Below are 14,099 nucleotides of genomic sequence, written 5' to 3' on the forward strand. Positions count from 1 at the left end.
TCTTGAGCTTTTTAGCAAAGCAAGCAACTTGCAAAACAAAGCAAGAAAAGAAATCAAAGTCTCATTACCATTGTGTTAGTGGCACAAATTAAGAGTAGAGAAATCTGCCAGATCTTTTTAAAAATTTCATATGGTGAATGATTGTTCTGCCCCTTTAGTGAAAAACCTTTCTTCTTTTAGCCTCTCTTACCTAATATCTATTCTTAATTTGGAAGGAGGCTGTCCATGTCAACTTATATTTACACAATCTGACTTTCCATGAATGAAAAGGTCGCCTCTTATTTTAGGTGAAGATGTTTCGTGAGCTCAGCTCTTCCCCCTGAACCCACAGTGGGAACATTTCCAGTACAAAGATGAGAAACCTTCTCCCTTGTTGCCTGTCCCCCATTGCATTTAGATGACCTGATGCACTGAATGGACATTGAGTCACCTCCCACTAGAAGCAGTTGTGAGGCTCACAGCTCTTTGATCTGGAGTAGGAAGACTGACCTTGGAGGACCGCATGCGCTGCCCCCCACCCCCGTGATATTGCTCCCTTCTCTGTCCCAGGCCCCCTTGTCTCTCTCCATAGTCCCTACACCCATGGTTCTCCCTAGGACTGAAATTGTAAATATCATGGGTTCGAATAGCCCCACTTATATGTCTCAGCACAGACTTTTCTAACTTTAACTTCCAGATGGACGAGCATATCCAGATGCCTCCTTGACACCTTCTTGGATATAATGGTACCTCCGGCTTAAAAGAACAAAAAAATCTGAAATGGAATTCTTGCCTTTCCTCCAAAATGCAATCCTCTTTCAACCTTCCCCAACTACCTTATTAAATCCCAGCCAGAATCTTGGAGTCATCCTTGACAGTCTTCTTTCTGTCACACCTACACTGAATCTATGATTAACGGTTATCATTTCACTTCCAAAACAGATCTGGAACTCACTTCTTCACAGTCCCCCTGTCTGCCACCAGAGAGCTCCTAAATTGCTCTCTTGCTTCCTCTTCCCTTCCCCCATGCCTCTCTCCACAGCACAACCAGAGTGACATGGAAACAGAAATCAGACCGTGGCGCTGCCCCACTTTTTAAAAACCTTCCTTGCCTTCCCACTGCCTGTAAAGTAAACCTTGAACTCCCTCCAGACTTTCTAGGGTATGGCCCTAATTACATGGCACCCCACACTCATGACTTCCCAGCCAGCCCTGCGGCTCTTCCTTGGCTTGGCTTTCCCTCCGGACTGCTCCTTCTCTACATTTCCACAGGACTTGGATCTCCCCTAAACTACCACCTCCTTAGCAGCCTTCCTTGACCCTCTAGCCCTCCCCCCCACCTAGCCCAGTCGAGGAGGATCTCCAGTCCACTGCCGCCCTCATTAGCCTGTACATTTCATTCTCGGCCTCTTAGCATTTCATATTTTTCAACTCTTTGCCCATCCATTTATTGTTCACCTTTCCAGTTAGACATTAACGCTATGAGGGCAGGGATATTTGCTCACCAGTTAAATCTCCCATCCACCATCTACCACAGCCTTTGGCTTAGGAAATCCCTTCACCAAGCTCCCAGCCTGACCACCCAGCCGCTTTGGACACATTCTACCTGGGCCCTGTACGGTTAGGAAAGTGACCTTTGGACTCTGAAAAAGGCAATTCTATCAACTACATCTTTATGACATATAAAATGATTTTCTATATGCAAACTTATTTACTTTTTATAAAATAGCCAATGTACAAGAACAGTGAGGCTATTTGAACTTAAGAATCTGAAATCAGAATTTCTAAGTGACACTTCTAGCCTCATCATTCAATCTCTGTCTATAATTTGATGTGGGCAGAGAGTATCTTAGATTCATTTTTTTAAAAAATTTTTATTATTGAGTTTGAGAGAGAGAGAGAGAGAGTGCAAGCAGGGGAGGAACGGGGTGGGGGGAGAGAATCCCAAGCAGGCTCCACTGTTAGTGCAGAGCCCGACATGGGGCTTGAACTCATCGAACTCATGAACCATGAGATCATGACCTGAGCCAAAGTCAGACACTTAATCGGCTGAGCCACCCAGGCACTGCATTTTTTTTTACTGGTGCAGAAAGGTGATTTTATTAAAGCACGGGGACAGAACCCGTGAGCAGGAAGAGCAGCCCATGTGTTTTTTTTAAAAAACTGACTTTACAATCTGAAGACAATACCCTTACATTAGATAAAAAGAAGCTTTATAATGAGAAGTTTACAACAAGGTTTTCACTGATGCAAGATGATCTGCCTGTATAACACCATGCACTGTGGTGTCCAAGGTGTTCAGCCATGTTGTCTAATATTTTAGAGCCCATGCTGTATTTTATTAGTTTGAAAACACTCTCAGTATTCACTTGAAGTCAGGATTTTCACCTGCAATTTCTTGTGCTTCTTAAAATTTTTCCACAGATTTAAGGAAAATCATGTTGTAGCCCCTTGCCCCACCAAACATGCTCATGCATTCAATGAACAAGAAAGTCTTGATATGCAGAGAGAAAAGCTGAATGGATTTCAGGAGATATCTGCTCAGATCAGATCTCAAACCTCTGGGCAATTCTGAATTATTGCTGCTGAACTCCAAGAGTGAGTAGGGCCACATACAAGAATATAGGACTTCCCCTCAGATGTGTGGGGACCAGGAGAAAATATATTTTAGAGAGCCTCATCTATTTAAAAAGTGAGTCACCTGAAATCTGTGTCAGCACTATTCTGCTGACCCTGCGATCCCATGAACGGAATCCCACAAGCTGGCAAGGCTGGACCAGGGTCCAGCCATGTGGTCCCAGACCAGCCCATAAGCATGAACCCCTGAGCTCCTCATGAGGTAAGCCCCACAGGGGATAAAGGATCCAAGTGCACCCTGTTGGAACAACTTTCGAGGCCCAAGATGGAGCCGCTCCCCCTGCCCGGGTTCCACGTCAGCAAAAGGAAGCAGATAACTTTTGGGTCCCTGTAAATGCTCATGTGGACCAGACACCCACTACCTCCAGTCAGCCAATCCCCACACCCCAAGCCAACTCCAGGGTCTCTACTTATTTCCCTGCTTTCTATTCTTTTTCCATTGTTCTTCCTTTTCCTTATTCTTCATCCCATAAAAGCTTCCTGTCTTCTGCCCCATTTTGCAGTTCTCTGGATCCTTGGGAAGGAAGACTGCCCGCTTCATGAAGTGTTAAATAAAGTTTGTTTCTATCACCTAAACTGGCTTCTTTAATCATTTTTAACAACCTCAAAGGAAGAAACACACTGTGGGATCCAGCCAGTCCTGGTCTACACGTGGGGTACCACCTTGGACAATGCTGCTGGCCTTGGCCAGGCCCAGACACAGGACCGATGGGAGAGGTCTTGGAGGCAGGAGCCCCAGGTGCCCTGATCTAAAGACAATAATGCCAGAATATTCACAACAATATTATTTACAATAGTAAGAAAAACTGGAAGTCCTATAAAAATCCGCCCATCTGAGATCAATAGAATAGACTTTGGTACCTTCAAAAAAGGAACATTATGCAGCCTGTCTTGGCCTGGGTGCTTCAGAATCAAAGCATAGGGCAAGAAGTCAATGCAAACCGTTTGTTTGAGATTTGAAGGAGATAGGGTAAGGAAGCAGGGACGTGACACAGAGAAGGGAAGATGGGAAAACAGGGTGTGGAATCAAGCCAGTCATTGAGACAGTTAGGGACCATCGGAACAAGTCCCAGGTGAAAACCATGCACCTGGGGCGCTTTCTGTTAGTTATTTATTTATTTATTTATTTATTTATTTATTTATAGTTTTTATTTATTTTTTAAGTTTTTACTTATTTATTTATTTAATTTATTTAAGAAAGCACCAGTCGGTGAGGGGCAGAGAGAAAAACCCGTGCAGAGCCCAATACAGGGCTCGACCTCACAAGCCCTGAGATCATGACCTGAGCGGAAGTAGGAAGCTTAACCGACTGAGCCATCCCGGTGCTCCAGTTAGCAGTTATTGGTAAACCACTTCTCTTACCGAGCAGAACCAGGACGCAGCCCTGCACCCAACCCGGAATTACAACAGAGACTCCGCGTACTTGAAGACTCTGCTCCAAAAGCACTGGGCGGCCTGAGTTGCCTGCCAATAGCGACCAATCAGGATGAGCTCCTTCCAACCAATCAGAATGAAGCCCTTCCAACCAATCAGGGCGAGGCATTCCCCCCCCGCCCCCCCCCCCCCGCCCTTATTTGCATCCTGGAGTGAGAACCCGAGCCAGAACTTGCTCCCTGAAGGCAGGGCCATCTCTTTGCTCGCAGAGGCCGGCCCAGCCAGTCTATGTTGGTGCTTTGTGTCCCTTTCACTCAAGCTGCAGCCCCAAGAGAGCTTTGGCTGTGCCTTTGGTTTTGGGGTCCAGCCTCGCTTCTACTGTTGGGCCCAACAACCCGACTCCGGTAACATGACCAGTGGGTCACGAGCTCTCCCCAGAGCTGGCACTCCCGGAGTCAGGGTAGAGCTCACACCTCAGAGCGACCCCACTCAAGAGCGAGGAAGCAGCGGTGTTCACCTCCTCGCTGGGGGACCACGGTGCCGGGTGCCTGCTGCCAGGCGGGTACCTGGGGCTCTCCCAGAGCCCGCAACGAGTGCAGAGACCGGCGGCTGGAACAGGCCCGCGGGGAACGTGTAAGGCCTGCACATTAAAGACAGCGAGCAGGGCTTTGTGAGCGGACACAGATCATCCTCATGATGCTGCTGAGGAAGACACAGTGACTGAACATCCAGGCTCTGCAGTCAGCCTCCTGTGTTGTAAGCCCAGGCCCACACTAGCTGTGTGACCTAGGGCACATTTCTTAGCCTCTCTGTTCCTTAGCTTCTTTATCCGTCAATGGCCAGTGGACATAAAAAGAATACTGCACGGGCAAGTGTTTATAGCATCGTGCCTGGAACCATAATGCAAACTATTGTGATTACTCTCATTATACACAGTTCATTGTTCAAAGGGGGAAAAACAAGCTGTGTGTCATATGATCCCACCTGTAGAGAAACAAATGGGCATTTTCTTGAAATATATGTTTATAAAGGAACATTTCTTGAAGGATATACAAAGATAGCATTCTGTCATGTCTCAGCAGGGAAAATGCAAGCCAGGGCAATATGTTCTTTACCAACAGCGAATGTGACCTTTACAATAAAGATGAGTTACCATTTCTCTTTCATCATTAAGTCACGGACTCAACAAACATTATCAACAACCTTTACCATCTGCCTAACCTTAACAAATCAAAATCCTACTTCATTTGAACTTTCCCTTCTCTTCATGCTTTTTCATCATCATAACAACTATTTATTGAGTATCCGTAAAAATACTAATAAAGCTTAGGATTTTCAAGGAAGCTTGAATGTATAAATATGTGTTATTAAAAAGACAACAATAAAATATAAAATGTAATTATATAGGCACAAATCATTTGGGGGTATTTTGTGGACTTATCAATTTAAATATTACACAAATTGTAAACAACAATCTAAAAGATAAATAATGACTTCAGCTACCTGTTTCCCTTTCTTTCTTTCTTTCTTTCTTTCTTTCTTTCTTTCTTTCTTCTTTCTTTCTTTTCTTTCACCTGTGTTAATTACTCTTACTTGGTAAGATTTCCTAAATATAAGACTCAGAAATTAACTGCCTTTTCATGAAGTTTGGGAATCATCTTTTCATCTGATAGGTAATTTACAGAAAACCTGCTAAATTATCTTTTGTGAATGCTGTACTTTACAATAATGTGACGTTTAGAAAAAAAAATGTATGTTTAAACATTAACTGAGAAAGAGACAGCCAATTAACTGCCTATAAATCTCTTTAATGTGCTTCATTCTGGACACGCAAGGCCGGATCCAGTGAGCTAATGGAACTTTGCGGAGAAAAAAAAAAGAAAGAGTAGAAGTGTTTCACATGGCCATGAGAATGATAAAACTCCATTCAGTACAGAAATGGGTCCTGATGTGAGAAGGTGTCATCCAAAATGCTTTTAAAATAAAACAAGGAATGGTTATTTACATTATTAAAACTCTGGACCCCGTGCCCCCCCCCCCCGCCCCCGCTTACCCATCTGTTACACTGATTTCCTCACCATTTCTGAAAAAGCTCTGTTCTTTCACAGACTTGATCCTGTCTCAGAACCGTCCCTCCCACTCCCAAGGTCATCTTTTAGTGCTCTCGTGGAAGGACTCCCCAACCTCCTGCCCTCCCCCACCCCGCCCTTCAGAACTAGATGCCTCTCGAGATGCTCCTATAATAGTATCCCTCCCCTGCTATAGTGACCATCTCTTTATCCCCCTAACCCCATACCTGCTAGACCATGAGCTTCTGGAGGCACAGTCTATGTGCCCAAGACTTTGATGGTAGGAAAGGCAATAAATAATAAACTAATTTGAACAGTGATACAGTCAATGTTTCCACACTGAGGTGAGCAAAACACAACCCCACACCATGAGCAATGGCCCTAAACACAGCGATGTTCACATCTTCTTGTTGAGATAGAACACGGGTTTTGCCATGCCTTCATTTCAACGGCAAAATAACCTCTACTTTGCAGGTGGAAAAGCTAGCATAAAATATTAAATGCCTACTTATTTACAGATGCTGGGGAAAGCTGCGGTTTGTTTTTATATGGAGTGCTGTGTTGTTTTTTTTTTTTTTCTCATATTAACAGGTAATTCCTTATAGGGTAAATTTTTTAAAGAAATACACCAAACCTTGTACCACAGTATTAAACCTATCAGAAAGCTACTCATGAAATTTTTCCAAACCCCAATCTCTGAAATAGTCATTGCTAGTTCATCCAATTTGAGTAAATTATTTATCCACAGCAACATAGAGAATAACTCCAATATCCTTAAACTGTTTCATATAAAAGAAGGGGTCAGTTAAAAAAAAACTATGTTTACAAGTAAATATTTGGGCTTACTTATTTATAAGGCTATAATGGAATTAACTTCAGGATCAACAGACTTAAATAACAAACCCATAAGAGACACTTCTATAACAAGAGATTCATTAAATAATCAAAAGAATTTGGCATCTTTAAAAAATTTTTTAAAGAAATCTTTTCTTCCTAACTATGCACCCTCCAACCATGAACAATAACATGATATACAGTGGATTCAGGGTAGTAAAAAAAAAAAAAAGCCCAGTGGAATGAATGCCTTATTTTCAGATGTAGTTTTCCCTGATCTATCTACTGATCTTTCTTTTTCTTTCGTTCTTTCTTTCTTTCTTTTTCTTTTTTCTTTCCTCTTTTCTCTCCCCTTTCCTTTCCTATCCCTTTCTTTCTTCCTTCCTTCCCTCCTTCCTTCCTTCCCTCCTTCCTTCCTCCCCCCTGCCTGCCTTTCTTCCTTCCTTCCTCCCTTCCTTCCTTCCTTTCTTCTATGTACACAGAACTGCCTCTGTGTTTCACAACTTTCAGCCAGAGACCGTGAAATCAGAAAAGATGCACCAAATCCAGAAATGACAATCATCTTGCCAGCTGAGGAAACTCTGGCATGCTGTGTGATGCCACAAGCCATCCCCTTCTTCCTCCTCAAAGCCCAGGCTGACACCATGTCATCAGACGTGCTATGTGTGCTCCGACTGAGGCCACAGAACAGTAGGCTCCCGGGCCAGCTGTACAAATAGAGGATGAAGGTGATCACAGTGGACAGTCACCCCACCCTCTGGAGCTGGGGCATTCCTTTAGCATTCTGTCACTTGTTAGTCATCTGTATCAGGCATGGCTCTTGAGCAGGGCTAAGATCAAATTACTTTCATTTCACAACTTGGTAGAACCGCACCAACAGACGGGAGAATATGTACACGGCCAATACCAAGATCTTCAACTCAGCCTTTTGGGCTGCCCCGGATGTGTTCGCTGCCAGGGACCAAACCCTTTAGGGAATGACAAAAAGCTAAGAAACCCTCTGTCATGTTAGCAGTATGAGAATTGGGAGAAATAAGTTCAGAGAGACGACTGCAAATACATATCCTGTCACATTTTCCCTGCGACAGCTTCCTGCTCCTGCCTAACCAGAAGTTCAATCAGTGCAAAGAAGTATAAATAAATGTTTGTTCCTTTCCTCCTTCATTAGTTAATAAATGAACATGAAAGGTGCTTTTATTATACTAATGACACACACGTTTCCAAATCACCCTTGGTCTCTAAGACCGTGAAGGTGATCATCAAAGTGCCCAGTGATCATCATGTGATCACTGTGTGCCCACCACTCTCCATACCTTGCTTCATTTAATCCAGCCACCAACACTGAGAAACGTGAATTATTATCCCCCGTATAGATGAGAAAAGTCTATTCAGGGGTATAACTTACTCAGACTCACATACCTAGTGAGTTTGCATTCAAACCTGCATCAGTCAGGGGCTCTCCCAAACCTCTCCTCTTCCCACTGCCTCAGCCTGGCAGAGTGGAGGACCCATGCACTAAACCATCCCCACACCGTGCCTGCTGCGACAGGCCCATTGCTTCAGGCCTTGTCTTGTTTTTAAACTTCATATCTTAATGTATTCTGTGTTCTTTTATAAAGTTTCTTCAGGAAATAATAGTATTCATCAAATTAATTAAAGACCTCTATTTCTGTCGTTCTCAAGTCCTATTTTCTAGACCTACCCTATACGTCCAACCATTTTCTAGACACCTTCTTGAACCTTCCTCCTCTGCTAATTCGCACTCATCATGTCAGAACTCAGCTCATCATTCCCATCATTTCCCCGTGCTCCACTCCTGTCCCCAGACCCATCAGGTGGCAACTTTGTTCCTTCATGTGAGCTCACCATGCAGCTCTCCATGTCCACCCTTGGCCAAGGCTGTCATACCTCCCTTAACTTGAATCTCACGTGTCTGTCTTACTGTCATCTCCCTGCAGAGGAATCCGTCCGCTGCCGTGGTCTTGTCATCTCATGTGGGTCACCCAAGCACCAGCCTCCCTCTCTTCCTTCATTCCAGGCTTCTACCCACATCCATATACAACTGTCAACTCCCCTGCGATCTTCTCTTGCCTGTGTCACTGCTTTCATCACCCTCTGCAATGGGAACAGTTGGCCTTCCTCCACCCCAGCCAACCCTCCTCCTTCTGCTCCAATCACACGTGTGCCTCCTATTTGCCTGAAGCAATGGCAGCCTTCCTCCATCGGTAGTGCCTATTCTACCTTCTCAAAACCATGATGGTGGTGATGGTACCAATGGCCGCAGCTACCATTCCCTGAGCAGTTGTTCCAGGCACTGACTCCTGGGATCCTTACATCCATGAGGTCACCCATGGGGGGCGCCTGGGTGACTCAGTTGGTGAAGCATCCATCCGACTCGGTTTCAGCTCAGGTCATGATCTCGCGGTTTTGTGGGTTCAAGCCCCGCGTGGGGCCCTGTGCTGACAGTGTGGAACCTGCTTGGGATTCGCGGTCTCCCCCTCTCTGCTCCTCCCCTCACAAGCACGCTCTCTGTGTCTCTCTAAATACACTAAAAACAAATTTTTTTAAAGAAAAAAAAGTCGCCCTGTTTCTACTTTTCTGTTTCCCAAACAAGGAAGCTGAGGCTCAGAGAGATGAAGCCAGTGACCAGAGGCCACTGACTATCACCTGGGGAAACAGAGATTCGAACCCAGGTCCCCTGACTTCAGTTGCTGCGTCTCTTTTACCCCAGTCCTGACCAATCTCACTCTCGGAAGAACTCTCCTGTCCACCCTAAAATACCAGCTAAATAGACTCTTCACCTATTTTTCATTATTGTTTCACGCATGTTACTTTAATTAATACCTGCTTGGGGTGATGTCTTCTGGTAAGGTTTTTGGGGTCAGGGATCGTGCACATTTTATTACGACCCGGGACCTTGGCTACTGCCTTGTGTGGTATATATTCTAAACATGAACTTGGAGAGTACTGAATGGATTAAGACTTTTATAATTAAAATGAACAGTTCAGCGTCACCCTCCCTGCTTTTTTAATGCTTGGCTGTAATTCAAAGATTCATCCACTAGGCGACACCATAACATTACTTAAACCCTCCAAGAGGACTACGCAGGTAGCATAAAATCCTTTAACTGAGTGCCTCCAAGGTCTTTCCCTACCTATAATGGGAAAAACTAATGGATAACATGAAGGGTTATTAAAATAAATAACAAAAAAGTGTTACTCAAGGAGTAGAAAGTCCAAGGAGACCAGACCGTTGTGGCAGAGTATTTTCTTGTACCTTAAGATCACCCCACCTGTCAATGAGAGCATCCGCTGGCCCATTTAGCCTGGAGTGACACTGACTCTGGATGTGCAGCTGTGTTCCCAAGAGGCTGCATGGCACAGTGGAAAGAACACGGCTCTGAGAACCGGAAGATAGGGCTTTGCCCCTGAGCGATAAATAAAGTCACGTCTTGAACCTGGTCATCACAGAGTGGTTTTCCCATTTTTAAAAATGGTGTAAGAGCAGCCCAGCATCACACATCTGCCGTGGGAACTGAACGAGGCAGCGTGGAGAGGTCTGGGTAGGCTCCCGGTGGAGCCAGAACCAGCTGAACCTTGCTTCCTCTTCCTGGCTCTGTTCTCCTGGTGTCCCTGCCCCTTGCCCTCTCTGTGTCTTTCTCCTGTGTCTTCTGTGCCGGCCCCCTTCCTCCTGGTTTGGCGGGGGGGGGGGGGGGGGGGGGAATTCCCCACAGGGCTGCCCTGGCCCTCTTCTCACTTTCTCTTGGGCAAACTTGACCTTTTTCATGGAGTTAATGGCATCCAACGTTGAACAACCAACCCCTCCACTTTCCTCCCTAGCCCAGACTTCTCTTTGGAGCCCTGACCATATTCAGTTGACCTCTGGCTCTACAAACCCAAAATGGGACTCGCAGACACACGATCATCCCCCCCCATGTGCTCCTCGGCCTGAGACCACTGCCCACACAGCTGTAAACACTATGCCCGCCTACCTCCACTGTCACCCTCGCTCCTATCAACCCTGCCTCCCAAACATTCCCCCACCTCTTCACGCACCTGCTTCCCCCACCTCTTCACGCAACCCCCCCCCCAAGAAGCAATCTCACCTTCCACCTGAGCGACTGCAGCAGCCCCCTGACAGGTTTTCCCTACCACTGCCCCCCAACGTACACACACTATGTTCTCCAAACAGCAGCCAGAATGATCTTTTTATACCGTAAATCCACCTGCTTCCACCCTTCCTAAGATCCTTCAGAGCCCTCCTTCTTAGACGGAAGGACCTGTGTCTGATTTTCCAACTGCACCTCATGTCACCTGCCCCCTCACCTACTCCAACCAAATCTTTCTGGCCACGTTCCAGTCCCTCAGACACACCAGCCTGCCTCCTTCTCACTTCAGGGTCCGAATAGAGGCTCTCCCCCCAGGGTCTGCATGGAGGCTGTTCTCTCTGCCCAGACATTTGCAGTAGGTCGAATGGTGGCCACAAAAAGACGTGTCCCCGTCCTAACCCCGGGGATTCGTGGACATTCGTGCCATTCGTGAGATGGCAAAAGAGGTGCTAAAGTTAAGGCCCTTGAGAGGAGGGGGTTATCTCGGATTATCTGCATGGGCCCTAAATGCCATTACATGTACCCTTGTGAGAGGGACGCAGAGGAAGATGTGACACAGAAGAGAAGGCGGTGCAAAGACAGAGGCGGGGACTGGAGTGACAGGGCCGTCAGCCAAGGAAAGCTGGTGGCCACCAAAAGCTGGGAGAGGCAGAGAAGGAGCCTCTGCTGGAGCAGAAGTACAGTAATGGTGACACCTTGCTTGTGTATTTCTGGCTCTAGAACGTGCAAGAAAAATATTTTCTGTGGTTTTAAGCCACTGAGCACATGGCACCTCATTATGGCAGCCGAGGCACTGACACAACAGGCTTTCAGACCATCACTAGGTGGCCTCTGATTCCACTGCTGTCTCCGCCCTGCCCCCCACCCCCAGGCTCCCATATGAAACCGAGTTAGGGGACCACATTATCCCTGGGACAGAGCAAGGACGCAAGCTCCTAACAGTGCCCGGCACTCCTCAGGCACCCAGAAACAATGACCAGAAGGTGAATCTCCTGCTGGACACTGAGCTCCAGGCCACAAGGACTTCATTCTGGATCACCGGAGCCTCACAATGCCAGGCACATGGCAAATGCTCAATGGCCATTTGCTGAACGGAGGGAATGAATGAAGGGGCATTTGCTGAAAGAACTGCAGATAAGCTTATATGACAGAGGAGTGAAAAACTTAGCACCTCTGAGACCTGGTTGTTCCCTGTGGATTTCGTGGCAACTTATTGAACATGGTGTTTGAAAGAAAAAAATCTACTTTGACTTTCTTTGTAAATCAGCATTTTAATTAATGTAGTCTGTCAGGTGTTGACCTTGCACTAGAGAGGTTTTTCTAGAGCTACGAATACTGTTTCCCATTTTCCTGTGGGCCATAGGCCCTGCTTCGGGATGCACCTGCACTGCTAGCCCTGAGTTCTCACCAACAACAAGACTGTCTCCCCTTTGGTAATGACCTTGATCCACTCAAGTTCAGCGTAGTCCCACATTTGCTGAGCTCTGCGGCCGCCTGGCCTCAGTTCATGCTGGGTCGCAGAGTTCAGCAATCGTCGTTGCCATGGAATTGAACTCCACACGAGGAGGCCAAAGGCTGTGCTGCAAATCACTGGCAATTTAATGAGATGACTGATCAGGGCAGATACGCCAAAACCTACCAGACCCAAACTGTCACCAGGATTCCCTGGTAAGGCTCGGGACACCTGGCCTGGTTGCAAAAACAACACGTTCTACAACACAGTAGGCAAATAGAGCTTGTTTTCCCTCCTTCCTTCTGAAGCACAAATGCTAGGTTTAGAGCGAGAACTCTGTCAGCCTACTGAAAGCCCTGTTAGCGGCTGGAGTCATCCTTCCATACCAATATGAGCTACCACTGGTTAGTTCTACCACTATGATTATTAATAGGCCAGATAGTAGAAAGTGATAGGCACGTCCAGGTTTCCCACACCCTGTTTGAAACTACTTCCTCAAGCACCTACCATGGACGATCCATTCTTTTAACGTCTGCAAGTTTTTTCATTCTTCAGAACTCAAGGTTAATATTCCTGACCGGGGAACGCTTTAACAAGCAAAGTCCAAGTTGGAAACTGGCAGCTGGTGGGCTAAATTCTACTGGGAGATTTGTCAGTAGGCACTGTGTTTTCTCCAACTCTGGATTCGGATGCCTTTGCACGACAAATGCCCTGCCCAGCTCCCCACAGTCCCCAAGGTGGACGTCCCGTCCCAGGGCCCCTCGCTGGGGTGTCTTTGGAAAGCACCTGAGTCTCAGGCAGGGCTTCATTACTCAGAGAACTCTCCAGCAGAGACAAAATGAGCTGGGGAGTTTGTTTTTGGAGGAGAAAGATGTGGAAGAAAAATAAAGCAGAACCAAAACTCTAAGGGGGTGGATGACAGATCAAATTTGTCACTTGTCATTGGACTCTGCTTCCACCAAAATATAACATCATTGACTTATGTGTGCTTTGGGACCTCAGAAGAATTGCTCTGTACCATTTATCAGTTATAGACTGTTTCACAGTTATAGACTATACTAGAATACAGCTGTGAGGGATAAAGAGATCGGGTTCTGGAACTTTGTGTGCAAATAATTTAACGGTTAAAAATGTTAATAATTAAAATCTCCCAAGTAAATTCCATTTTTATCATGGAATGCAGGCTCTTAGGAGCATGAGGGACAAATGAATGAGATTGTGGGGGAAAATACTTGTGCATTTTTTTTAGTGACTTAAAATTCCCCAAGGAAACACTGATTTGCTAATGTGTGATCTAGCTTTCAAACCAGGAAGGAAAAAAAAAACCAAACAGGTCTTGAGTTTTACACTATTTGGCTTCTTTGCATAAAAGTCAAATTATACAGTTCTTAATAGAACAGTTAACAGTTTAATAGTTGGTAGACTCCATTCAATGAAAAATATGGACATATTTTCTATTTGATTCTGGAAAATGCTACAGAACGTGTCTTTATCATCATGCTAGTTACTACAATGGAGCTTGTAAAAAGTCCTATCTAGTCTATAAAGACACATAATTTTCCCTGCAAGGAGACAACCATCAAAAACCTGAAGATTCCTTCACTGAAACTGGCAAAGAAAATCTGAAAATCTCAGCCAGTGCCA

The 14,099-nt window shown here is 45.6% G+C and overlaps 1 protein-coding gene across 1 annotated transcript in view; it reads right to left on the bottom strand.

The window, feature by feature from the left end:
- The window catches only part of COL4A4 (collagen type IV alpha 4 chain), a 129,850-nt gene that overhangs the window by 86,382 nt on the left and 29,369 nt on the right, over positions 1-14,099 (bottom strand).

Source organism: Panthera leo, chromosome C1, assembly GCF_018350215.1.
Source record: "Panthera leo isolate Ple1 chromosome C1, P.leo_Ple1_pat1.1, whole genome shotgun sequence".
Taxonomy (NCBI): domain Eukaryota; kingdom Metazoa; phylum Chordata; class Mammalia; order Carnivora; family Felidae; genus Panthera; species Panthera leo.